The following is a 26,081-nucleotide window of genomic DNA, read 5'->3' as shown; positions in this document are numbered from 1 at the left end:
GATGCCATCCGGACAAGATCCGCATACCAAAACCTGCGAGGCCATGCCGGAGCTATTAGCAGAACAAACGAGCATTCCCTTAGAATCTTGGAGATTACTCTTGGAAGAAGAACTAGAGGCGGAAAGATATAGGCAGGATGATACTTCCAAGGAAGTGATAATGCATCCACTGCCTCCGCCTGAGGATCCCGGGATCTGGACAGATACCTGGGAAGTTTCTTGTTTAGATGAGAGGCCATCAGATCTATCTCTGGGAGCCCCCACATTTGAACAATCTGAAGAAATACCTCTGGGTGAAGAGACCATTCGCCCGGATGCAACGTTTGGCGACTGAGATAATCCGCTTCCCAATTGTCTAAACCTGGGATATGAACCGCAGAGATTAGACAGGAGCTGGATTCCGCCCAAACCAGAATTCGAGATACTTCTTTCATAGCCAGAGGACTGTGAGTCCCTCCTTGATGATTGATGTATGCCACAGTTGTGACATTGTCTGTCTGAAAACAAATGAACGATTCTCTCTTCAGAAGAGGCCAAAACTGAAGAGCTCTGAAAATTGCACGGAGTTCCAAGATATTGATCGGTAATCTCACCTCCTGAGATTCCCAAACTCCTTGTGCTGTCAGAGATCCCCACACAGCTCCCCAACCTGTGAGACTTGCATCTGTTGAAATTACAGTCCAGGTCGGAAGAACAAAAGAAGCCCCCTGAATTAAACGATGGTGATCTGTCCACCACGTTAGAGAGTGCCGAACAATCGGTTTTAAAGATATTAATTGATATATCTTCGTGTAATCCCTGCACCATTGGTTCAGCATACAGAGCTGAAGAGGTCGCATGTGAAAACGAGCAAAGGGGATCGCGTCCGATGCAGCAGTCATAAGACCTAGAATTTCCATGCATAAGGCTACCGAAGGGAATGATTGAGACTGAAGGTTTCGACAGGCTGTAATCAATTTTAGACGTCTCTTGTCTGTTAAAGACAAAGTCATGGACACTGAATCTATCTGGAAACCCAGAAAGATTACCCTTGTTTGAGGAATCAAAGAACTTTTTGGTAAATTGATCCTCCAACCATGATCTTGAAGAAACAACACAAGTCGATTCGTATGAGACTCTGCTAAATGTAAAGACGGAGCAAGTACCAAGATATCGTCCAAATAAGGAAATACCACAATACCCTGTTCTCTGATTACAGACAGAAGGGCACCGAGAATCTTTGTGAAAATTCTTGGAGCTGTAGCAAGGCCAAACGGTAGAGCCACAAATTGGTAATGCTTGTCTAGAAAAGAGAATCTCAGGAACTGATAATGATCTGGATGAATCGGAATATGCAGATATGCATCCTGTAAATCTATTGTGGACATATAATTCCCTTGCTGAACAAAAGGCAATATAGTCCTTACAGTTACCATCTTGAACGTTGGTATCCTTACATAACGATTCAATAATTTTAGATCCAGAACTGGTCTGAAGGAATTCTCCTTCTTTGGTACAATGAAGAGATTTGAATAAAACCCCATCCCCTGTTCCGGAACTGGAACTGGCATAATTACTCCAGCCAACTCTAGATCTGAAACACAATTCAGAAATGCTTGAGCTTTCAATGGATTTACTGGGACATGGGAAAGAAAAAATCTCTTTGCAGGAGGTCTCATCTTGAAACCAATTCTGTACCCTTCTGAAACAATGTTCTGAATCCAAAGATTGTGAACAGAATTGATCCAAATTTCTTTGAAAAAACGTAACCTGCCCCCTACCAGCTGAACTGGAATGAGGGCCGTACCTTCATGTGAACTTAGAAGCAGGCTTTGCCTTTCTAGCAGGCTTGGATTTATTCCAGACTGGAGATGGTTTCCAAACTGAAACTGCTCCTGAGGACGAAGGATCAGGCTTTTGTTCTTTGTTGAAACGAAAGGAACGAAAACGATTGTTAGCCCTGTTTTTACCTTTAGACTTTTTATCCTGTGGTAAAAAAGTTCCTTTCCCACCAGTAACAGTTGAAATAATAGAATCCAACTGAGAACCAAATAATTTGTTTCCCTGGAAAGAAATGGAAAGTAGAGTTGATTTAGAAGCCATATCAGCATTCCAAGTCTTAAGCCATAAAGCTCTTCTGGCTAAGATAGCCAGAGACATAAATCTAACATCAACTCTAATAATATCAAAAATGGCATCACAGATGAAATTATTAGCATGCTGGAGAAGAATAATAATATCATGAGAATCACGATTTGTTACTTGTTGCGCTAGAGTTTCCAACCAAAAAGTTGAAGCTGCAGCAACATCAGCCAATGATATAGCAGGTCTAAGAAGATTACCTGAACATAGATAAGCTTTTCTTAGAAAAGATTCAATTTTTCTATCTAAAGGATCCTTAAACGAGGTACCATCTGACGTAGGAATGGTAGTACGTTTAGCAAGGGTAGAAATAGCCCCATCAACTTTAGGGATTTTGTCCCAAAATTCTAACCTGTCAGTCGGAACAGGATATAATTGCTTAAAACGTTTAGAAGGAGTAAATGAATTACCCAATTTATCCCATTCCTTAGCAATTACTGCAGAAATAGCATTAGGAACAGGAAAGACTTCTGGAATAACCGCAGGAGCTTTAAAAACCTTATCCAAACGTATAGAATTAGTATCAAGAGGACTAGAATCCTCTATTTCTAACGCAATTAGTACTTCTTTAAGTAAAGAGCGAATAAATTCCATCTTAAATAAATATGAAGATTTATCAGCATCAATCTCTGAGACAGAATCCTCTGAACCAGAAGAGTCCAAAGAATCAGAATGATGGTGTTCATTTAAAAATTCATCTGTAGAGAGAGAAGATTTAAAAGACTTTTTACGTTTACTAGAAGGAGAAATAACAGACAAAGCCTTCTTTATGGATTCAGAAACAAAATCTCTTATGTTATCAGGAACATTCTGCACCTTAGATGTTGAGGGAACTGCAACAGGCAATGGTACATCACTAAAGGAAATATTATCTGCTTTAACAAGTTTGTCATGACAATTATTACAAACAACAGCTGGAGGAATAGCTACCAAAAATTTACAGCAGATACACTTAGCTTTGGTAGATCCAGCAGGCAGAGGTTTTCCTGTAGTATCTTCTGGCTCAGATGCAACGTGAGACATCTTGCAATATGTAAGAGAAAAAACAACATATAAAGCAAAATAGATCAAATTCCTTATAAGACAGTTTCAGGAATGGGAAAAAAAATGCCAAACATCAAGCTTCTAGCAACCAGAAGCAAATGAAAAATGAGACTGAAATAATGTGGAGACAAAAGCGACGCCTATATTTTTTTGGCGCCAAATAAGACGCCCACATTATTTGGCGCCTAAATGCTTTTGGCGCCAAAAATGACGCCACATCCGGAACGCCGAAATTTTTGGCGCAAAATAACGTCAAAAATGACGCAACTTCCGGCGACACGTATGACGCCGGAAACGGAAAAGAATTTTTTGCGCCAAAAAAGTCCGCGCCAAGAATGACGCAATAAAATGAAGCATTTTCAGCCCCCGCGAGCCTAACAGCCCACAGAGAAAAAAGTCAAATTTTTGAGGTAAGAAAAAATATGATAATTTAAAGCATAATCCCAAATATGAAACTGACTGTCTGGAAATAAGGAAAGTTGAACATTCTGAGTCAAGGCAAATAAATGTTTGAATACATATATTTAGAACTTTATAAATAAAGTGCCCAACCATAGCTTAGAGTGTCACAGAAAATAAGACTTACTTACCCCAGGACACTCATCTACATGTTTGTAGAAAGCCAAACCAGTACTGAAACGAGAATCAGTAGAGGAAATGGTAAATATAAGAGTATATCGTCGATCTGAAAAGGGAGGTAAGAGATGAATCTCTACGACCGATAACAGAGAACCTTATGAAATAGACCCCGTAGAAGGAGATCACTGCATTCAATAGGCAATACTCTCCTCACATCCCTCTGACATTCACTGCACGCTGAGAGGAAAACCGGGCTCCAACTTGCTGCGGAGCGCATATCAACGTAGAATCTAGCACAAACTTACTTCACCACCTCCCTTGGAGGCAAAGTTTGTAAAAACTGATTTGTGGGTGTGGTGAGGGGTGTATTTATAGGCATTTTAAGGTTTGGGAAACTTTGCCCCTCCTGGTAGGAATGTATATCCCATACGTCACTAGCTCATGGACTCTTGTTAATTACATGAAAGAAATTAACATTTTATTACCTTATCTCTTCTATACCCCACTGGGAGTCTAATTTCTTCTACTGGCTGTGTTTAAAAACTTTCAGGATAGGTGGGGATATCACAGGCTAAATCAACTATTTCAAATGACAATATATGGTTAATGAAAATACTTGTAAACAATTTAATACAATCCAGCAGGTAAAGTGGATCATTGGGAACACATTAAAGGAGACATTTTTTTTTAAGTAAACTGTCCCTTTAATATACATTTTACCTCGTATCTAAGCATATTCTGACAGCCCCCTGATCACATGACATTTTATTTATTATCTATTGACTTGCATTTAGTGCTGTGTTTTGCTAAATCTTAAATAACTCCTCTGGCGTGGACATATTGTTATCTATATGGCTCACATGAACTAGTAGTCTCCTGTTGTGAAAAGCAAATACAAAAGCATGTGATTAAGAGGCTGTCAATAGAGCCTTTGAAACAGGCAGACATTTAGAGGTTTAAATGTTATAAAGTATATTAATCTAACAATGTTGGTTGTGCAAAGGTGGGGAAAGGGTAGTAAAGGCGTTGTCTATCTTTTTAAACAATAACAAATTTTAGTGTAGACTGTCCCTTTAAACAATTTACTACCATATATTATTTTACGCCTGAAGGGGATAGAAGACAAAAATGAAATGTGTGCATTTCAATTTGAAATGGAGGCATTTTTGCAATATATTTGCATTAGCAAAAATGCTTCTTGTAAAAAGTTACTTTTTTTCTGCAGCATACGCACATATGCTGTGCGGGCCCGTGCACCAGTATTCAAACACCACACTTTCTCAGGTCAGCAGTAGCTTGAATTACGTAAATTATGTCTTCAGAAGCAATACACATCACAGCCACCTCTCTAAGCATGCATAGTGTTTGTATACTAGTGCAAGGGCCCTCGCAGGATATGTGCGTATGCTTATACCCATGCACATTTAATCTTCAACCTCTCTCTTTAAAGGAAAGCCACCAATTATTGTCCTAGAGAGAACCACTTCACGAGTAGCAGGCAAAAAGAGCAAACTAGTTATTTGTAACACTACAAAAGGCTCCACTGGAGAGTGAATGAAATCAGGACAGTTTTGAGGTTAAAGGAACCTTGTTGCTATATAAATAATCCACAGTTTTCAAGCTCTTTCCTGAAAATGAATCACAGTGCAAACATTTACACTGGTTTGTACATTGCTAGAGCAAACAGATTCATCTTCTACCCCCCCCCCATCTCCTTTGATGCTAAGCAGAACTATAGCCCTCAATTCATTTCTGGGGTGAAATCAGAAAGAGAAAGGGGGCAGCTACAATGCCTCTAAATAAACACAGAAGCCTTTATATCACAGGATCGCTCAACATCTTTTAAAAAAGGATCAAGATTCAATTGTTTCATCGGGAATGTTTTCAAAATGAGAGGATCAGATGAAGTGACATTCGGAACAATACAATTATTTATATTTCCTAAAACCAATGCACTGAAATAGTCTTAACACTGATGAGAGAAGCTCCAGGGTCTATGATAGAGAGGGGGGGGGGGGGGGCACAAATGTTGAGCAGATACAGGATCAAGTATTAAGCACCTTATTAGGATTAAACCTTTGTGATGCCAGAGGAAATGCTGTGTGAATTAATCCTTTATTGCTTTCACAGATTCATATCTCCTTTAGTCCCTGAACACTTTGTTCTTCCACAATGTCAGCTATCAGAGCCTGAAAACAGCACAGCATCTGGGGCCGATTTTCCTTCCAATTGTCTTCATAAAGAAGATAAAATTGTTAACTACTGCCATTTTCACTGCATGCAAGGAGAACCAGTTTCTGCACTGCAGGATATCTGTGCCTATTTATCTCACATTCTTGTCTTCCCGGAGAATACATAAATGCCAGCACTACAGAATCAGAGAGGAAGGGACACCACCATGTGAAAACATGCTGCCATTTTAAAACAGAAATAGAATGATTAAAGAAAACAAAACCTTCCGTTTGTCAAGGGTCCATTAGACATTAGATTGAGCCCAGTGAGAGACGAGTGGGTTACTAATCTTCCTAGTCATTATTTATACATAAAAATAAATGATTGTTATAATATATCTATATCTCAAACACGGAAATGGGCTGCACTCAAACTGTACTGGGTACGCATCCTATGACCCTGCAAAACTCACAGCCCAGGAGGCTCACCAGCATTTAAAGACAGCTGTTCAGCTTTAAAGGGATACTAAACACATTTTTTTTCTTCCATGATTCAGATAGAGCATTCAATTTTAAGCAACTTTCTAATTTACGCCTATCATCAAATTTTCTTCATTCTCTTGGTATCTTTATTTGAAAAGGCAGGAAACTAAGCTAAGGAGCCAGCCCATTTTTTACAAACCCCCACCTACATAAACAAGCCAACATTGCTACTAGAGTATTTAAAATGAAACACTGGCTATACGTGGTGTGACGCCTTATCGATCTTAAAGAATCACCACCACCACCGGCCACCACACAGCATGATGCAGTGACACAGACATGGATAGAGGACAGAAGTCCAAGGTGAGCGGCTGAAACTTAAAAAATAATGTTATATAATTCTGCACATAGAGCAGAATTATATAACATTATATTAGCCAAACTTTATAAAAGATAATATACCCTTTTAATTTTAAAAAAACCCGGCTGTTTTACAGACCCGCTCTATGTGCTCTTCTGAGCGGGTCTGTTTGTTTCACACAGTGCATCGGGCCAGCTGTATAGTCACAGCCCGGCCCGACCGGGCCATTATACACAGTGCAGCTCGCTCCTGCTGTCAGACAGAGCAGGAGCGAGCTGCACTTAGTGTTATGGCCCGGTCGGGCCGGGCTGTGACTATACAGCTGGCCCGATGCGCTGTGTGAAACAAACAGACCCGCTCAGAAGAGCACATAGAGCGGGTCTGTAAAACAGCCGGGTTTTTTTAAAATTAAAAGGGTATATTATGTTTTATAAAGTTTGGCTAATATAATGTTATATAATTCTGCACTATGTGCAGAATTATATAACATTTTTAAGGTTTACTGACACTTTAAACGGAGGATCCTTGAGGGGGACTTCCCATAGTGATGATGTTCTGTTTTATATATTTAATCCAGTAAGCAGATTTGAAATAAACTACCTTGAGACTAGGTTGAGCTCTACCTTTTTCTATTTTGGCTAGAACTTCTGTCCTGGGAAGACGTTTGCTACAACCCACAGGAAAGCTGAACATTGATAGGTATAGAAGAATGTTTATTTTCTTCACTCGTTAACACTAACAAAATAATTGTATTGCTTGACAGGGAGTGCCAGGGACCCACTGAGTGTGACGACAGAGTTCACCAACAATGGAAACATTGAGTGTGACTATGACAGAGCTCACGGACAAGGGACACACTGAGTGTGACTATGACAGAGCTCACGGACAAGGGACACACCAAGTGTGACTTTGACAGAGTTTATTGACAATGAAAACAATGAGTATGACTATGACAGGGCTCACTGACAGGGGACTGACAGGGTCAGGGACTGGCAGGGTTCCACTGACAGGGAACACTAAGTGCGACTATGACAGAGCTCACTGACAGGGGACACACTGAGTTTGGCTATGAGATGACTCACTGACAGGGGACACACGAAGAGGGCTCACTGAAAGGTGGTGTATTGTGTGTGACTATTACACACTCCATAATATTAGTTTGATGCGAATAAAGTGACATTTGCAAACATTGTCTCAGTATTGCAAAGTGTCAGCATCCAGATCACGGTTACTTTATAACCCTATTAAACAAGACAGACAGAATTTGGCAGTAGAGAAGCACCAGAAGGCCATCATGTCTGCCCAGATTACTTTCTGTGTTGCAAGTGTAATTAGCTCTCCGGATAGCCTACAATTACAGAGTTAGGGTATTTAAGGTGTAACCAGTTAGTGTAGCTGGCTGTGGCTTCACATATAGGGTTGCCACCAGGCCATGTTTTTACACATGCTGCAGGGTGTGCAGAAGGAAACATGAATTGCGCCCCTGGACAGCACATTATTAGTGATCCTGGGCAGCACTGTTCCTCCCTGCATACAATGCAGCATTTGTAACTCATAACAGAAAACATGGCCAAGGTGGCAACTCTATTCACGTACCATCATACAATTGATATTCTTCAAGCAATGTGTAAACTTTTAGTTTACATGGTGCATTTAAAAAGAAAGAAAAAAAACTTACCTGTAAATTTTTCTGGGAAAAAAACAACAACAAAAAAACAATGGTATTTTTCTTTCATCCGATTAATCAAAAAATAAACCGGCCAACTAATTAATTATGAAAATAATCCCTAATACTATTAGCACAACAAGCACTGGATGGAGGATTTTTCAGGCAAAACACACACACATCTAAGTGATCAGAAGATTTCCCTGTACCTTCACCTTAGACAGCAGACAAAGAAACACAAAAGAATGAAAACCTAAAACTGCTGGATGCTTAGAGCACTCCTGATCTGCAAAGAATAGATCAGAATAACTAGCAGAGCAGGAAAAACCACGACAGAATACTAAACATACAATGCACATTTCATCAAAGCTCGACATGCTGTGAAGACTAATGATAATGCTGAAGTGTTTCCATTACTTGCATCCCACACTGCACAGAGTAGAAGAGAATTGGGTATTTAAATTCCCCCTTCATAAAACATTGTAAACTAGATGCAGTGTGCATTGCAGAACAGAGTGACATGATTTGTTTGTGGGGAGCCCATGCTGAGTGTACTCAGCACTACCTGGCACCTTCTGACACAGGATCATTGTACAGCAGGAGCCGAAACATAAACAAATCAACCAAGAGGATCTTATCTATACTGAAATCAGCACAGTAACTCAAACCTCCTCAACGGATGGATTTGATCAGCAGGCCTGTTGTGGCTTTACTGTCTCTGCTTGTAAGACTCGCCAAGAGCTAAAACAAGCATATAACCTGCTTTTCAAAATATGCATTGCTTTTACAGAAAATTAATGTGCGACAAACACAATTACAGCCAATACGGAGACTTACAGAGACCGTGATTTTCAAGCAAACCCTAGAGAGAGTAGCAGTTTTTACACTAAAAGCATGTATATTGCATGGTATTCCACCTGTGGGATGATTTTTATTTAGAATTGCACATTCTTTATCATGCTTACATCTGCACCCAGGAACCACAAGAGCACCAGGCACAGACTTCACCCCGCATTTGGCACTATATACAGCGTAATGTGCATGATCACAGCGCTCACCGACAATACATGGCACTTGCTTTATCATGCTTACATCTGCACCCAGGAACCACAAGAGCACCAGGCACAGACTTCACCCCGCATTTGGCACTATATACAGCGTAATGTGCATGATCACAGCGCTCACCGATAATACATGGCACTTGCTGTTGTATGCAAGTATGATTAGCACAGTATAATAGATAAAGTAACAGTATATGACTTCTTTCCAGGGTTAACTTATTTTACATTAATTCATTTAAATAAGGTATTTGTAAACATGACTGACAGTTTTCCATAAATGTTGATGTTTAACTACCAGACAAACTTTATTAAACTACAATTCTGTAAGAAAATGATGCAAGTGACTTTGAAATGAATTCTACTTAAAGGGACAGTACACTGTAAAATTGTTTTTCCATTAATGTATTTTAAATAACTTGTTATACCAACTGCAGAGTATAAAATATTTGAGAAATTGCATTTTCATGCTTATATGAAGTAGCTGATTTTGTGCTTTGAAACCACAGCCTATTACAATTGGTTGAACTTAAAGGTAATATCAGATCTCATTATGTTATCACTTTGTGTACACACACATGCTTCCTTATCTTCTATTTGTCTGGAACACCAAAGCTCAATACATAGAGAGAACAATGGACAATTGTCATTTTATTACTTAATTATCCTGCATCCCACTGAGAGTGTAACTTCTTCTGCTAGTTGTGTTTACTTAGGCTTGTCAATAGCATATACTCCAGTATCAAAACTTTCAGTATAGGTGGCTATACCACAGACTAAATCAGCTATTTCAAATGCTGAAATAGGAGTAAAGGAGCTAGTTGTAACCAATTTAATACACTTTAGCAGGTAAAAAGGATCATAATTTAAAGGGGAGAACATTTTTGGGTGAACTGTCCCTTTAAACACTGACAATTTGTCACTCCACTGAGACAAGATGTGGGAGCTCTTACTAAACTGAAAAAGCTAAATAGATTGTATTGCACTAGGATATTTCTAAACTTTGACAAATTTGCAAGGTTGATAAACTTTTTTTTTTTTTTACAAATTGACTGCTCACTAACAGATGGTTCTGTCTGTAGAATAAATGGTTAAAATATCTTAGCGTGTTGCACTTTAACAAGAAGGAATCTGGCTTCAAAAAGAGCTGAAGGACACAAGCGGCCACCTTCTCCATTCAGGAGCTAATAAAGCTGTCAAAAAACAGAATTTATGTTTACCTGATAAATTACTTTCTCCAACGGTGTGTCCGGTCCACGGCGTCATCCTTACTTGTGGGATATTCTCTTCCCCAACAGGAAATGGCAAAGAGCCCAGCAAAGCTGGTCACATGATCCCTCCTAGGCTCCGCCTACCCCAGTCATTCGACCGACGTTAAGGAGGAATATTTGCATAGGAGAAACCATATGATACCGTGGTGACTGTAGTTAAAGAAAATAAAATATCAGACCTGATTAAAAAACCAGGGCGGGCCGTGGACCGGACACACCGTTGGAGAAAGTAATTTATCAGGTAAACATAAATTCTGTTTTCTCCAACATAGGTGTGTCCGGTCCACGGCGTCATCCTTACTTGTGGGAACCAATACCAAAGCTTTAGGACACGGATGAAGGGAGGGAGCAAATCAGGTCACCTAAATGGAAGGCACCACGGCTTGCAAAACCTTTCTCCCAAAAATAGCCTCAGAAGAAGCAAAAGTATCAAACTTGTAAAATTTGGTAAAAGTGTGCAGTGAAGACCAAGTCGCTGCCCTACATATCTGATCAACAGAAGCCTCGTTCTTGAAGGCCCATGTGGAAGCCACAGCCCTAGTGGAATGAGCTGTGATTCTTTCAGGAGGCTGCCGTCCGGCAGTCTCGTAAGCCAATCTGATGATGCTTTTAATCCAAAAAGAGAGAGAGGTAGAAGTTGCTTTTTGACCTCTCCTTTTACCAGAATAAACAACAAACAAGGAAGATGTTTGTCTAAAATCCTTTGTAGCATCTAAATAGAATTTTAGAGCGCGAACAACATCCAAATTGTGCAACAAACGTTCCTTCTTCGAAACTGGTTTCGGACATAAAGAAGGCACGACTATCTCCTGGTTAATGTTTTTGTTAGAAACAACTTTTGGAAGAAAACCAGGTTTAGTACGTAAAACCACCTTATCTGCATGGAACACCAGATAAGGAGGAGAACACTGCAGAGCAGATAATTCTGAAACTCTTCTAGCAGAAGAAATTGCAACCAAAAACAAAACTTTCCAAGATAATAACTTAATATCAACGGAATGTAAGGGTTCAAACGGAACCCCCTGAAGAACTGAAAGAACTAAGTTGAGACTCCAAGGAGGAGTCAAAGGTTTGTAAACAGGCTTGATTCTAACCAGAGCCTGAACAAAGGCTTGAACATCTGGCACAGCTGCCAGCTTTTTGTGAAGTAACACAGACAAGGCAGAAATCTGTCCCTTCAAGGAACTTGCAGATAATCCTTTCTCCAATCCTTCTTGAAGAAAGGATAGAATCTTAGGAATTTTTACCTTGTCCCAAGGGAATCCTTTAGATTCACACCAACAGATATATTTTTCCCATATTTTGTGGTAAATTTTTCTAGTTACAGGCTTTCTGGCCTGAACAAGAGTATCAATAACAGAATCTGAGAACCCTCGTTTTGATAAGATCAAGCGTTCAATCTCCAAGCAGTCAGTTGGAGTGAGACCAGATTCGGATGTTCGAACGGACCTTGAACAAGAAGGTCTCATCTCAAAGGTAGCTTCCATGGTGGAGCCGATGACATATTCACCAGATCTGCATACCAAGTCCTGCGTGGCCACGCAGGAGCTATCAAGATCACCGATGCCCTCTCCTGATTGATCCTGGCTACCAGCCTGGGGATGAGAGGAAACGGCGGGAATACATAAGCTAGTTTGAAGGTCCAAGGTGCTACTAGTGCATCTACTAGAGTCGCCTTGGGATCCCTGGATCTGGACCCGTAGCAAGGAACCTTGAAGTTCTGCCGAGAGGCCATCAGATCCATGTCTGGAATGCCCCACAGTTGAGTAATTTGGGCAAAGATTTCCGGATGGAGTTCCCACTCCCCCGGATGTAATGTCTGACGACTCAGAAAATCCGCTTCCCAATTTTCCACTCCTGGGATGTGGATTGCAGACAGGTGGCAGGAGTGAGTCTCCGCCCATTGAATGATTTTGGTCACTTCTTCCATCGCCAGGGAACTCCTTGTTCCCCCCTGATGGTTGATGTACGCAACAGTCGTCATGTTGTCTGATTGAAACCGTATGAACTTGGCCTTTGCTAGCTGAGGCCAAGCCTTGAGAGCATTGAATATCGCTCTCAGTTCCAGAATATTTATCGGTAGAAGAGATTCTTCCCGAGACCAAAGACCCTGAGCTTTCAGGGATCCCCACACCGCGCCCCAGCCCATCAGACTGGCGTCGGTCGTGACAATGACCCACTCTGGTCTGCGGAAGGTCATCCCTTGTGACAGGTTGTCCAGGGACAGCCACCAACGGAGTGAGTCTCTGGTCCTCTGATTTACTTGTATCTTCGGAGACAAGTCTGTATAGTCCCCATTCCACTGACTGAGCATGCACAGTTGTAATGGTCTTAGATGAATGCGCGCAAAAGGAACTATGTCCATTGCCGCTACCATCAAACCTATTACTTCCATGCACTGCGCTATGGAAGGAAGAGGAACGGAATGAAGTGTTTGACAAGAGTTTAGAAGTTTTGTTTTTCTGGCCTCTGTCAGAAAAATCCTCATTTCTAAGGAGTCTATTATTGTTCCCAAGAAGGGAACCCTTGTCGACGGAGATAGAGAACTCTTTTCCACGTTCACTTTCCATCCGTGAGATCTGAGAAAGGCCAGGACTATGTCCGTGTGAGCCTTTGCTTGAGGAAGGGACGACGTTTGAATCAGAATGTCGTCCAAGTAAGGTACTACTGCAATGCCCCTTGGTCTTAGCACCGCTAGAAGGGACCCTAGTACCTTTGTGAAAATCCTTGGAGCAGTGGCTAATCCGAAAGGAAGCGCCACGAACTGGTAATGCTTGTCCAGGAATGCGAACCTTAGGAACCGATGATGTTCCTTGTGGATAGGAATATGTAGATACGCATCCTTTAAATCCACCGTGGTCATGAATTGACCTTCCTGGATGGAAGGAAGAATTGTTCGAATGGTTTCCATTTTGAACGATGGAACCTTGAGAAACTTGTTTAAGATCTTGAGATCTAAGATTGGTCTGAACGTTCCCTCTTTTTTGGGAACTATGAACAGATTGGAGTAGAACCCCATCCCTTGTTCTCCTAATGGAACAGGATGAATCACTCCCATTTTCAACAGGTCTTCTACACAATGTAAGAATGCCTGTCTCTTTATGTGGTCTGAAGACAATTGAGACCTGTGGAACCTCCCCCTTGGGGGAAGCCCCTTGAATTCCAGAAGATAACCTTGGGAGACTATTTCTAGTGCCCAAGGATCCAGAACATCTCTTGCCCAAGCCTGAGCGAAGAGAGAGAGTCTGCCCCCCACCAGATCCGGTCCCGGATCGGGGGCCAACATTTCATGCTGTCTTGGTAGCAGTGGCAGGTTTCTTGGCCTGCTTTCCCTTGTTCCAGCCTTGCATTGGTCTCCAGGCTGGCTTGGCTTGAGAAGTATTACCCTCTTGCTTAGAGGACGTAGCACTTGGGGCTGGTCCGTTTCTACGAAAGGGACGAAAATTAGGTTTATTTTTGGCCTTGAAAGACCTATCCTGAGGAAGGGCGTGGCCCTTACCCCCAGTGATATCAGAGATAATCTCTTTCAAGTCAGGGCCAAACAGCGTTTTCCCCTTGAAAGGAATGTTAAGGAGTTTGTTCTTGGAAGACGCATCCGCTGACCAAGATTTCAACCAAAGCGCTCTACGCGCCACAATAGCAAACCCAGAATTCTTCGCCGCTAACCTAGCCAATTGCAAAGTGGCATCTAGGGTGAAAGAATTAGCCAATTTGAGAGCACGGATTCTGTCCATAATCTCCTCATAAGGAGGAGAATCACTATCGATCGCCTTTACTAGCTCATCGAACCAGAAACACGCGGCTGTAGTGACAGGGACAATGCATGAAATTGGTTGTAGAAGGTAACCTTGCTGAACAAACATCTTTTTAAGCAAACCTTCTAATTTTTTATCCATAGGATCTTTGAAAGCACAACTATCTTCTATGGGTATAGTGGTGCGTTTGTTTAAAGTAGAAACCGCTCCCTCGACCTTGGGGACAGTCTGCCATAAGTCCTTTCTAGGGTCGACCATAGGAAACAATTTTTTAAATATGGGGGGAGGGACGAAAGGAATACCGGGCCTTTCCCATTCTTTATTTACAATGTCCGCCACCCGCTTGGGTATAGGAAAAGCTTCTGGGAGCCCCGGGACCTCTAGGAACTTGTCCATTTTACATAGTTTCTCTGGGATGATCAAATTCTCACAATCATCCAGAGTGGATAATACCTCCTTAAGCAGAGCGCGGAGATGTTCCAACTTAAATTTAAATGTAATCACATCGGGTTCAGCTTGTTGAGAAATTTTCCCTGAATCTGAAATTTCTCCCTCAGACAAAACCTCCCTGGCCCCCTCAGACTGGTGTAGGGGCATTTCAGAACCATTATCATCAGCGTCCTCATGCTCTTCAGTATCTAAAACAGAGCAGTCGCGCTTACGCTGATAAGTGGGCATTTTGGCTAAAATGTTTTTGATAGAATTATCCATTACAGCCGTTAATTGTTGCATAGTAAGGAGTATTGGCGCGCTAGATGTACTAGGGGCCTCCTGAGTGGGCAAGACTCGTGTAGACGAAGGAGGGAATGATGCAGTACCATGCTTACTCCCCTCACTTGAGGAATCATCTTGGGCATCATTTTCAGTGTCACATAAATCACATTTATTTAAATGAGAAGGAACCTTGGCTTCCCCACATTCAGAACACAGTCTATCTGGTAGTTCAGACATGTTAAACAGGCATAAACTTGATAACAAAGTACAAAAAACGTTTTAAAATAAAACCGTTACTGTCACTTTAAATTTTAAACTGAACACACTTTATTACTGCAATTGCGAAAAAGTATGAAGGAATTGTTCAAAATTCACCAAAATTTCACCACAGTGTCTTAAAGCCTTAAAAGTATTGCACACCAAATTTGGAAGCTTTAACCCTTAAAATAACGGAACCGGAGCCGTTTTTAACTTTAACCCCTTTACAGTCCCTGGTATCTGCTTTGCTGAGACCCAACCAAGCCCAAAGGGGAATACGATACCAAATGACGCCTTCAGAAAGTCTTTTCTATGTATCAGAGCTCCTCACACATGCGACTGCATGTCATGCTTCTCAAAAACAAGTGCGCAATACCGGCGCGAAAATGAGGCTCTGCCTATGATTAGGGAAAGCCCCTAGAGAATAAGGTGTCTAAAACAGTGCCTGCCGATATTATTTAACAAAAATACCCAGATTAAATGATTCCTCAAGGCTAAATATGTGTAATATATGATCGATTTAGCCCAGAAAATGTCTACAGTCTTAATAAGCCCTTGTGAAGCCCTTATTTACTGTCTGAATAAAAATGGCTTACCGGATCCCATAGGGAAAATGACAGCTTCCAGCATTACATCGTCTTGTTAGAATGTGTCATACCTCAAGCAGCAAAAGACTGCTCACTGTTCCCCCAACTGAAGTTAATTCCTCTCAACAGTCCTGTGTGGAACAGCCATGGATTTTAGTAACGGTTGCTAAAATCATTTTCCTCATACAAACAGAAATCTTCATCTCTTTTCTGTTTCAGAGTAAATAGTACATACCAGCACTATTTTAAAATAACAAACTCTTGATTGAATAATAAAAAACTACAGTTAAACACTAAAAAACTCTAAGCCATCTCCGTGGAGATGTTGCCTGTACAACGGCAAAGAGAATGACTGGGGTAGGCGGAGCCTAGGAGGGATCATGTGACCAGCTTTGCTGGGCTCTTTGCCATTTCCTGTTGGGGAAGAGAATATCCCACAAGTAAGGATGACGCCGTGGACCGGACACACCTATGTTGGAGAAACATATGTCAAATATATATGGAACCAGGTTGTGTGTGTGTTTAGGTAAAGCCTTCATGCACACCACAAACTAATCAGATTTTGTCTAAAGAGTTAGTTTATTGTACAACATCACCGTGCAAAATGCATGCGTTCTAAATACCCCAAACCTCTATATTAAACACAAAAGGTGATGGCCCAGAGCACAGTGACTGATTAGTAGGAAATAAGATTGTTTGCCGATTGGTGAGGTGACCAGAGGGAGAAAACTATAAAAAAGTATTCAACCAATGAAGGCAGTGTTTCTGTCTGGACATTAAAGGGACAGTCTAGTCAAAATTAATCTTTCATGATTCAGATAGGGCATGCAATCTTAAACAACTTTCCAATTGACTTTTATAATTAAATTTGCTTTGTTCCCTTGGTGGTATTTTTGAAAAGCTAAACCTAGGTAGGCTCAAACTGATTTCGAAAACCGTTGAAAACCGACTCTTAGCTCAGAACATTTTGAATGTTTTTTCACAGTTAGACAGTACTAGTTTGTGTGTGTCATATAGATAACGTGCTCACTCTCGTGGAGTTATTTAGGAGTCTGCACTGATTGGCTAAACTGCATGTCTGTCAAAAGCACTTAGACAAGAGGGCAGTCTGCAGAGGCTTAGATACAAGGTAATCACAGAGTTAAAACATATATTAATATAACTGTGTTGGTTATGCAAAACTGGGGAATTTGTAATAAATGGATTATCTGTCTTTTTAAACAATTAACATTCTGGTGTAGACTGTCCCTTTAAGCCACAAAAGTATTAAAAAATAATATAAAACTACCTTTAGTTACATATATTAGCTGTATAATGCGCTGCGGAATCTGTTGGCGCTCTACTAATAACCGATAATAATAATGAAATTTAAATTTTGCCTAAATTACATAAAGGTATTGTTGTTTACACTTGGTTCTATGCACTCTACCAAATGTCCCATTTTAAAGATGCAAATATTCTAAAATCTAAACTATTCTGAAATCCTAACCTTTTTAGGTACCAAGCAGTTTGGATTAAAGGTTTTCTACCTGTATTCAGACAGAGGATTTCTGTCTTTGGTCTGTTTTCATCACATCAAATCCTAATTAGGTGATAGGGAACATGTACAAGCCCCTTCAGAAACCCACTGGTTGCCTCTAAAGGACAGTGGCCCCCCATGTACTATCCGGCAAACGGACAAGTCCTGTCAATCACTCTAAACGTAGGTGAGGTGGCAGGGAGGTTAAGAATCAGCAGGACACAGTATATGTATATTTTATATAGATAAATATAGCTAGATATAAATCCAAATTGTCCTGGCTCCAAGATATTTAACACATTAGTCAACTCCTGCTTTAAGAGACATTGAGACATAAAACAAAAAGAAAAATGCAACACAACATCTTAGAGTACAGAACAAAAAATAATGATTTTATCTTTTACCCTAAAATCTCAGCATTAAGAGATGAACCTCACAACCTGTTTTGCACTGGCATGAACCCAACTGCATCCCATAATTTCCATCTCTCGAAAATGTCAACATTTGAAATAAACGCTGAGCAGGCTCCATATATCACAATAGCAAAGACTGCAGCAGATTTATTCTGCAAATTGCAGGCTTTACAGAAAACGATGTATATGAATACAAATACACAACTGGCTCCAGGAGGTCTCTATATCAGGGATTTGCAACCTTTTTTTTGCCGTGGCACACTTTTTTACATAAAAAAATCCTGTGGCACACAACCATCCCCAAATTTTACAAAATCACACATTGTAGCCTAATACAGGATATATATACAGTATATACATGACATATTTACATTCATTCATAAACAATCATAATGATTGCCTGTGAATGAATGTCAATTTCATGGTTGTAAATGATGCCTGATGAGCCTGTCACATACCTCCCAATACTGCTGCGGCACACCTGAGGATCTCTCACGGCACACTAGTGTGCCACGGCACACTGGTTGAAAAACACTGCTCTATATAACTCGCACCTACTGATCCATTCTTGACATGTTCACATTGTGGGTCAAATCAATATTCTGATAGCTCACAAAATCGTGTCACTGTGTAATAGTTTTTAAATAGCAACAAAATGTGCATAATGTCAGTTCAGAATCAAATGTTTAAAACATGGAAATTCTATTATAAGCCCCCCTCCTCCATATGTATTACACTATATTATTACATTCTCTGGGATGGGCAGAGAATAAAACTTGCATGATTCAGATACAGCAGGACATTTTAAAACCTTTCAATTTACTTCTATTACCAAATTTACTTTGTTCTCTTGGTATTGTTTTTTGGAAAAGGATACCTAGGGTAGGCACATGAGCAGCAATGCACTACCTGGTGGCGTCATTTAGCATCAGCTCAGCAGATGTGGTGTTAGCTCTAAATAGTGCAGTGCTGCCCTGGAGCTGACTGTAACTGTGCAGATGTTAAACACATAGTTAGAAGCAAATGCCAATAATAAAATGGTAACACGTTTGATCATTTTCTTCTTGCACTTTTATATCCCTTTAACACTTAAATCATCATGCTTTTTAGTGTTTGATGGGGAATTTAAACTCTGGTATTAAACTACTTTTGCAATTGGATTTCCTAGCTTTTGTTTTTTTTATTGTTGTTGTCAAAAACTAAATGTGTGTGTTTGTAATCAGACTACTAATGCACATTTATTTCCATTATGTTAAAGAAACCGTAAAGTCAAAATGTAATTGTCATGCTTCAGATAGAGCGTGTCATTGTAAACTACTTTTCAATTTATTTATATTATTAAATTTGCTTAGTTTTTTTGGTATTTGTCAGAGTTAATCTAGATAGTCAGCTAGGAACTTAGGAGCATTCGCATGTCTGTTGCATTCTATATTCTATGGCAGCAGTGTTTGCAACTATGTATAACATTGTTATAAACAAAGTTGTGAACACTACTGCCAGGATTGTTCTTTAACAAAGGATACCAAAAGAACAAAGTAAAATTGATAATAGAAGTAAATTGGAGAGTTTTTTTTACAATTTCATGGTCTATCCAATACATTTAAAGCGACATGAAATGCAAAAAATTTATTTCAGGATTCAAATAAAGCACTGGTTTTCAAACCTGTCCTCAGGCCTCCCCAACAGGCCAGGTTTTCAGTATTACCTTGGATGAGAGCAGGTAAAATAACCATGGTTACTAATCAGCTGATTATTTCACCTGTGCTCTAGTTCAGATAACACAAAATGTGTGAGAGCAGAGTATAGTGGTGCTTATCAGTAGTGGGGATCTGGGTAGCGGGCAGCGTCTCTTCTGCGTAGGTACCGGTCGTGAATCCTTCCTGCCGTTTTGAGCTGAGGCTCTTGTTTTTAGTGCTGACACTCCAATAAAGTAATATTTTTTTATGCATATACTTGACCCCGTATGCTTGCTTTTCCTCTGCATCAGGTGATGCCTGGAAGTACTTTGTTGGTTATCCACAAAAAGTGGCCTGATAGGGAGAGCTGAGGACAGGTTTGAAAACCAGTGAGATAGAGCAAACAATTTTAAAACTTTCAAATTTACTTCTATTCTCTATTCAATTAGTTCTCTTGGTATCCTTTGTTGATAATCATACCTAGGTAGGCTCAGGTCAAGCTGCTGATGTGGTGGCTGCTAATAAATGCATGTTGTCATTGGCTTACAGATGTGTTCAGCTATCTCCAAGAAGTGCATTGCTACACCTTAAAATAAAGGATAACAAAAAATAAAGCAAATTTGTTAATAGAAGAAAGCTGTTTAAAATTGTGTGCTGCTTCTGAATCTTTAAAAATAAATTTTGGACTACATATCCCTTAAGTTTTATTTTATCTTTACTCTCCCTGCTCTTGCTTTTTACCCCAGCCCCTTTCAGTGGACGTACCAGCCTAAACTCATCAACAATGCTAAACTGGGAGCATCTAATTAAGTTTTTAAAAGGTTTTACACTGGATTTTTAGATCAGTATCTGTGCATATTTGTCTTTATAGTAGTGCCTATAATATACAGTTGTATGAAAACGGGTGTTTACAGAACCAAATGAAAAATCATATTTTACCAGGTTCTCTCTCCCAGAGTATGACAGTAATCCCTTACCCTTAAAAACATGCACAATAAAAACACTGTTAACTGCCATTTCAGCACCAACACAACATGTACAGTGAGATGACAGTAGGAAGTGCTAGATCAGCCACCAGGAAAGTGAGGGAACACCCACCCTCTCTGCGCCTTCCACTGTCATTTGATCTATGCACCTGGAACTCATTAGGAGAATGACAGTACCCCTAGCCACATCCGTTCTGTACATTAATATCCAGCTAAGAGATTTACATTCTCACACAGACATGCTTTTCTAGATAACATGAAAGCCAGAGGCTAAGCGTGGAGGGAAAAAAAAGAAGACAAATAGCTTGAAACAACTTACAAACCAGATGATAAAATATTCAGACACCAAAATGTGTGGAAGGGAGCTCATTATTCATATTTCAGCAGGGCAGAACAGATAAATCTTTTAACAGGATCTGTATTGGTCATGTGTTCCTATTTCCTTATAAACACACAAACACAGCACCATTATTCTGCTCACTCACAAGATAAAAAGCACTGTGTGCTGAGCAAATGCCAGGATGTAGCATGTATGGGTTTTTTTTACTTGATTTGTCATTACTTTCTCTTTAAAGGTCCTTTAAGCTAGAATACACCACTAAACTATATACTGTATTAGATAAAGCATGAGATTTACTTCTGTTATCAATCTTGTTTAGTAGCCTTTGTTAGACAGTATCTAGGTGAGCTCAGGAGCATACATGTGTCTATAGCCATCTGGCAGCAGTGCTTGCAACAATGTTTATATCAATTTTATACATAGTTGCAAACACTGCTGCGATAGAGAGCTAAAGACACTACTATCCTGTCTAGGGTTTACTTCTCAAGAACAAAAGAACAAAGCCAATTAAAAGGGACACTAAACCCAATTTTTTTCTTTCATGATTCGGATAGAGCATGCAATTTTAAGCAGCTTTCTAATTTAATTGTATTATAATTTTTTCTTCGTTCTCTTGCTAGCTTTATTTGAAAAAGCAGGAATAAAAGCTTTGGAGCCTGCCCATTTTAGGTTGAGAACATGGGTTGCACTTGCTGATTGGATGGCTAAATGCAGGCACCAATCAGCAAGCCCTATCCAGGGTACTCAACCTTAAATTGGCCGGCTCCAAAGCTTTCATTGCTGCCTTTTCAAATAAAGATAGCAAGATAACAAAGAAAATTGACAATAGGAGTAAATTAGAAAGTTTGCTTAAAGGGACAGTTTACTCAAAAATGTTCTCCCCTTTAATTTGTTCCCAATGATCCACTTTACCTGCTGGAGTGTATTAAATTGTTTACAAATAGCTCCTTTACCCTTATATTGGCATTTGAAATTGTTAATGTAGCATGTGGTATCCCCACCTATTCTGAAAGTTTGTGGCCGCAGGTCCAAGCTATAGATAAGCTTTGTAAACACAGCCAGCAGAAGAAATTACACTCCCAGTGTGATAAAGCAGAGATAAGGTAATAAAATGTTGATTTTCCATTGTTCTCTCAAAGTATTGGTGATTGTTTTATGGACATATATAAGATAAAGAAGCATTATATGTACACAATGTGATACAGTAATGAGATCTGATTATACCTACAAGCTCAACCTATTTTATTAGGCTGTGGCTTCAAAACACAAAATCAGAGCTTTAATATATACAGAAATAAACCTTAAAACGCTAATTTTCATACATGTTTTACTCTGCAGTTGGTAAAAAAAGCAATTGTAAACACATTAAGGGAAAAACTATTTTACAGTATACTGTCCCTTTAAAATTGCATGCTCTATCTGAATCATGAAAGAAAACATTTGGGTTTACTATCCCTTTAATAATAGAAGTAAATTGGAAAAAATTTTTAAATTGCATGCACTATCGTAATTGTTTCTCTCTCATGCATTCAATGACTATGCAGCCAAAAATTAAAAGTTAATCATTCAAATAGGGCATAATCTGAATTTCAAATAGGCAGCATATTTTTTTTCTTCTAATTTTAAAATGTAATTCTATTTCCCCACCCCCATGTGCCAGCAAAACACACACTAATTTATGCACGCACTGTGAACTCTTGCACATGCTCAGTAGGAGCCGATGCCTCAGAATGTGTGCATACAAGGAATGCATGAATTGTTAATGGAAGTAAATTGGAATGTTATTTAAAATCACATTCTCTATATCAATCATGAAAGTTTAATTTTGACTTTAGTGTTCCTTTAAGGAAAAAGGAAGTCAGTGGCTTGTTACCAATGCATGTAAATATTAGACTATTCTCAATTATTTTAAAGCATCCAAATATTTGTACACGATTGTATTAAAAAAAAAAAAAAAAAAATACAATTGAACTACATTGTGATAGTGATTATAGAAAACCAACAAAACAGGTGACAAATGCTTCCAGGGTAATAGTTCAAAGAAAACTGAAGCATCCAATTAAAAACAATATATATATTTTTGGTCTGCAAACAAACCACTTTAATGCACTGGCAGCACTTATAAACCAAATATAGTTGCCATTATTATTTTACAACGTTATGGAATGATCAGGTACAAGAGATCAGCATAATCAACAAGTGCAAATGAAAAGACAATAGCACTTACTTGTAATATTCCATGTGACAGCCATCAGCCAATCACGGAATTCTATATGTATACACAGGTGAACTCATGCGCATGCTCAGTAGTAGCTGGTGTCTCTGAGTCTCCGAAAGTGTGTACATATAAAGAATGTGAATAATTTGATAATGGAAGCAAATTGGAAAGTCTCTGAAATTTGCATGCTCTCTCTGATTCATGATTCAAGTTTAAAGGGATATGAAAACCAAAATTGCAAAATGGCACAAGGGGTTAAATTAAAAAGTAGGTCTAGCTGAACTGCTGCTTTATTTATACCGGATTTTAGCAGGTAATACATGTTAAAAGTATAGGAATATGTGATTGATATTAGATAGCATTATGTTTTATATCAAAAGATGTGACTAGCCTATGATTGTGCAGCCAACCTGATGTTTAAATGGTGAGCTTGCAGTGACAGAAAACGCCTTAAAATTACAATACATTTCTTTTGTGCTTCTAAAGAATAACATATCAGCTAAGTCTTTACACTTTTAAAAAAATTAACGTCCTTTTTCCTGCAATTACTTTTCAATAGCCAATCTCCAACCACCATTTGCTTTATTTACTTTTCAATAGCCAATCTCCAACCACCATTTGCTTTATTTGGAGGAGCCAATCTTGGCTTTAGTCTGCAAAGTACCAGGCTATCCACGGTCATAAAGTTAGTATAAAATGCATTTATTTGCAGTTGTTATCAGTTAAATCCAATTAAAAAGGGACATAAAACCCAAAAATGTTCTTTCATGATTAAAGGGACATGAAACCCATTTTTTTCTTTCATGATTCAGACAGAGAATACAATTTTAAACAACTTTCTAATTTACTTCTATTATCTAATTTGTTTAATTCTCTTGGTATCATTTGTTGAAGCAGCAACAATGCACTAATGGTTTCTAACTGAGCACATGGGTGAGCCAATGACAATCAATATATATATGCATCCACTAATCAACAGCTAGAACCTAGGTTCTCTGCTGCTCCTGAGCTTGCCTAGATAAACATTTTGGCAAAGGATAACAAGAGAAGGAAGCAATTTAAATAATAGAAGTAAATTGGAAAGTTGTTTAAACTTGTATTCTCTATCTGAATCATGAAATACAAATGTGGGGTTTCATGTACCTTTAAGATACAGCATGTGATTTTAAACAACTTTATCATTTTTTTCTATTCTATTCTCTTTGCATCTTTTGTTGAAAAGCAGGGACATATGCTTAGGAGCCGGAACATTTCTGGAGCACTACATAGCAGCACTATGTCCTACCATGTAGTGCTCCAGATGTCTACCTGGGTATCTCTTCAACACAGCACAGAATATCATGAGAACGAACTAAGTTTGATGACAGAAGTAAATTGGAAACTTTTTAAAATGGTCTGCTCTGTCCGAATCACAATAGGAATTATTTGTGTTTCATTTCCCTTTAATTTTTACTTTACTGTCCCTTTAATCACTTCTTTTCATTTAATGATCTGATCTGCTAAGTCTTTTGTAGTTCAGACCAAAACATGACAAGAACCATGAGGCAGGGAGCCATAGCTACTATAATTTAGTTCTTGCTCTTATATAACTAGATTACGCTATCATTTTTAAAAATATACATTTGTCAGACTCTTACGCCTCTTTAGATTATTAACAATTTTACTGTCAAGTCTCAATCTATTGCCGCTCCTTTGACGAAGTTCTAACAACATACTTCTTGTTATTATTTATAACATGATTAAAAAACATTTTAAAAAGTAGACAGTGCTCTGTTAAATACAAGTATTTTTTCTTCTTTTACTAATAATCAAACATTACACTTGTACAGCCTACGTATGAACTAAGCCCACGTTCGACAAGCGCTCAGAGCCAGCGCCGGGCACATCTGCTCCAGCGATGACGTGACGCTAGGAGACGTCACAAGTAAAGGAGCTTAGAGGGATCTGCTGCACAATAATGGAGTACACATATATCATTTATATGTGAGACACTTCTATTTGCATGCAATATTTTGAATATATATCTCTATATAGGTGTACTATATTATTGTGCAGTAGATCCCTTTGCGCATGCAAATGTTTATTATAAGCTCCCTTACTTGCAAAAGTATTATTAAATTTACAACATGGCAGCAATAATGAGCAACACGTGTGTATGTATATATACATATACACGTATATGTGTGTGTGTGTGTGTGTGTGTGTGTGTGTGTGTGTGTGTATGTATGTATGTATGTATGTATGTATGTATATATATATATATATATATATATATATATATATATATATATATATATATATATATATATATATATATATATATATATACACACATACACACATATAAACACACGTGTTGCTCGTGGAGGCTGCCATGTTTACAAGCGTCTGAGCTTGCTCTGAAAAGTCCCAGCAAAGTTACCAGCAAATGCCCAGCGCCTCGCTTTGAAGTCTTCTCAAAACGCTCCAAGCGAGCTCTAAATTCGCTTGGAGCTCATGCCGAACTCGGCCTAAGAAGAGTGCACAGTTCTATTGTTAAGTCACATGGCTGAAATATTTAATAAAATATATTTAATGTTGCTAAATATTTAGCAACATAAAAAAAAAAAAACACCCTCACAAAATCTTTAAAACACTTTCATTATTTATTTTGTCCTTTTTCTGTAATTTACAACTGCTGTCTGATGTATCCCGACAAGTCAACACAGTCCTTGGTTGCCAACACTAGAGGCTCATTTAAAGGGGCGTTATACACTACACTTTTCTTTGCATAAATGTTTTGTAGATGATCCATTTATAAAGCCTATACAGTTTTGTTTTGTTAAAAGTATAGTTTTGCTTATTTTTAAATAACATTGCGC

At 39.0% G+C, this 26,081-nt stretch overlaps 1 protein-coding gene across 7 annotated transcripts in view; it reads right to left on the bottom strand.

Annotated features, from left to right (window-relative positions):
• The window catches only part of RERE (arginine-glutamic acid dipeptide repeats), a 1,074,498-nt gene that overhangs the window by 619,200 nt on the left and 429,217 nt on the right, over positions 1-26,081 (bottom strand). The window contains exon 2 of one of the 7 annotated variants that reach the window (XM_053690440.1): positions 20,157-20,262. The exons of the other annotated variants lie outside the window; for them this stretch is intronic. The gene's annotated coding sequence lies outside the window, so the exon portion shown is untranslated. The remainder of the gene's footprint in view (positions 1-20,156; positions 20,263-26,081) is intronic. 7 annotated transcript variants of the gene reach the window in all.

The sequence above is a fragment of the Bombina bombina genome, chromosome 8 (assembly GCF_027579735.1).
Source record: "Bombina bombina isolate aBomBom1 chromosome 8, aBomBom1.pri, whole genome shotgun sequence".
In the NCBI taxonomy this organism is placed as follows: Eukaryota; Metazoa; Chordata; class Amphibia; order Anura; family Bombinatoridae; genus Bombina; species Bombina bombina.
This window is presented reverse-complemented; position numbering and strand designations above follow the sequence as displayed.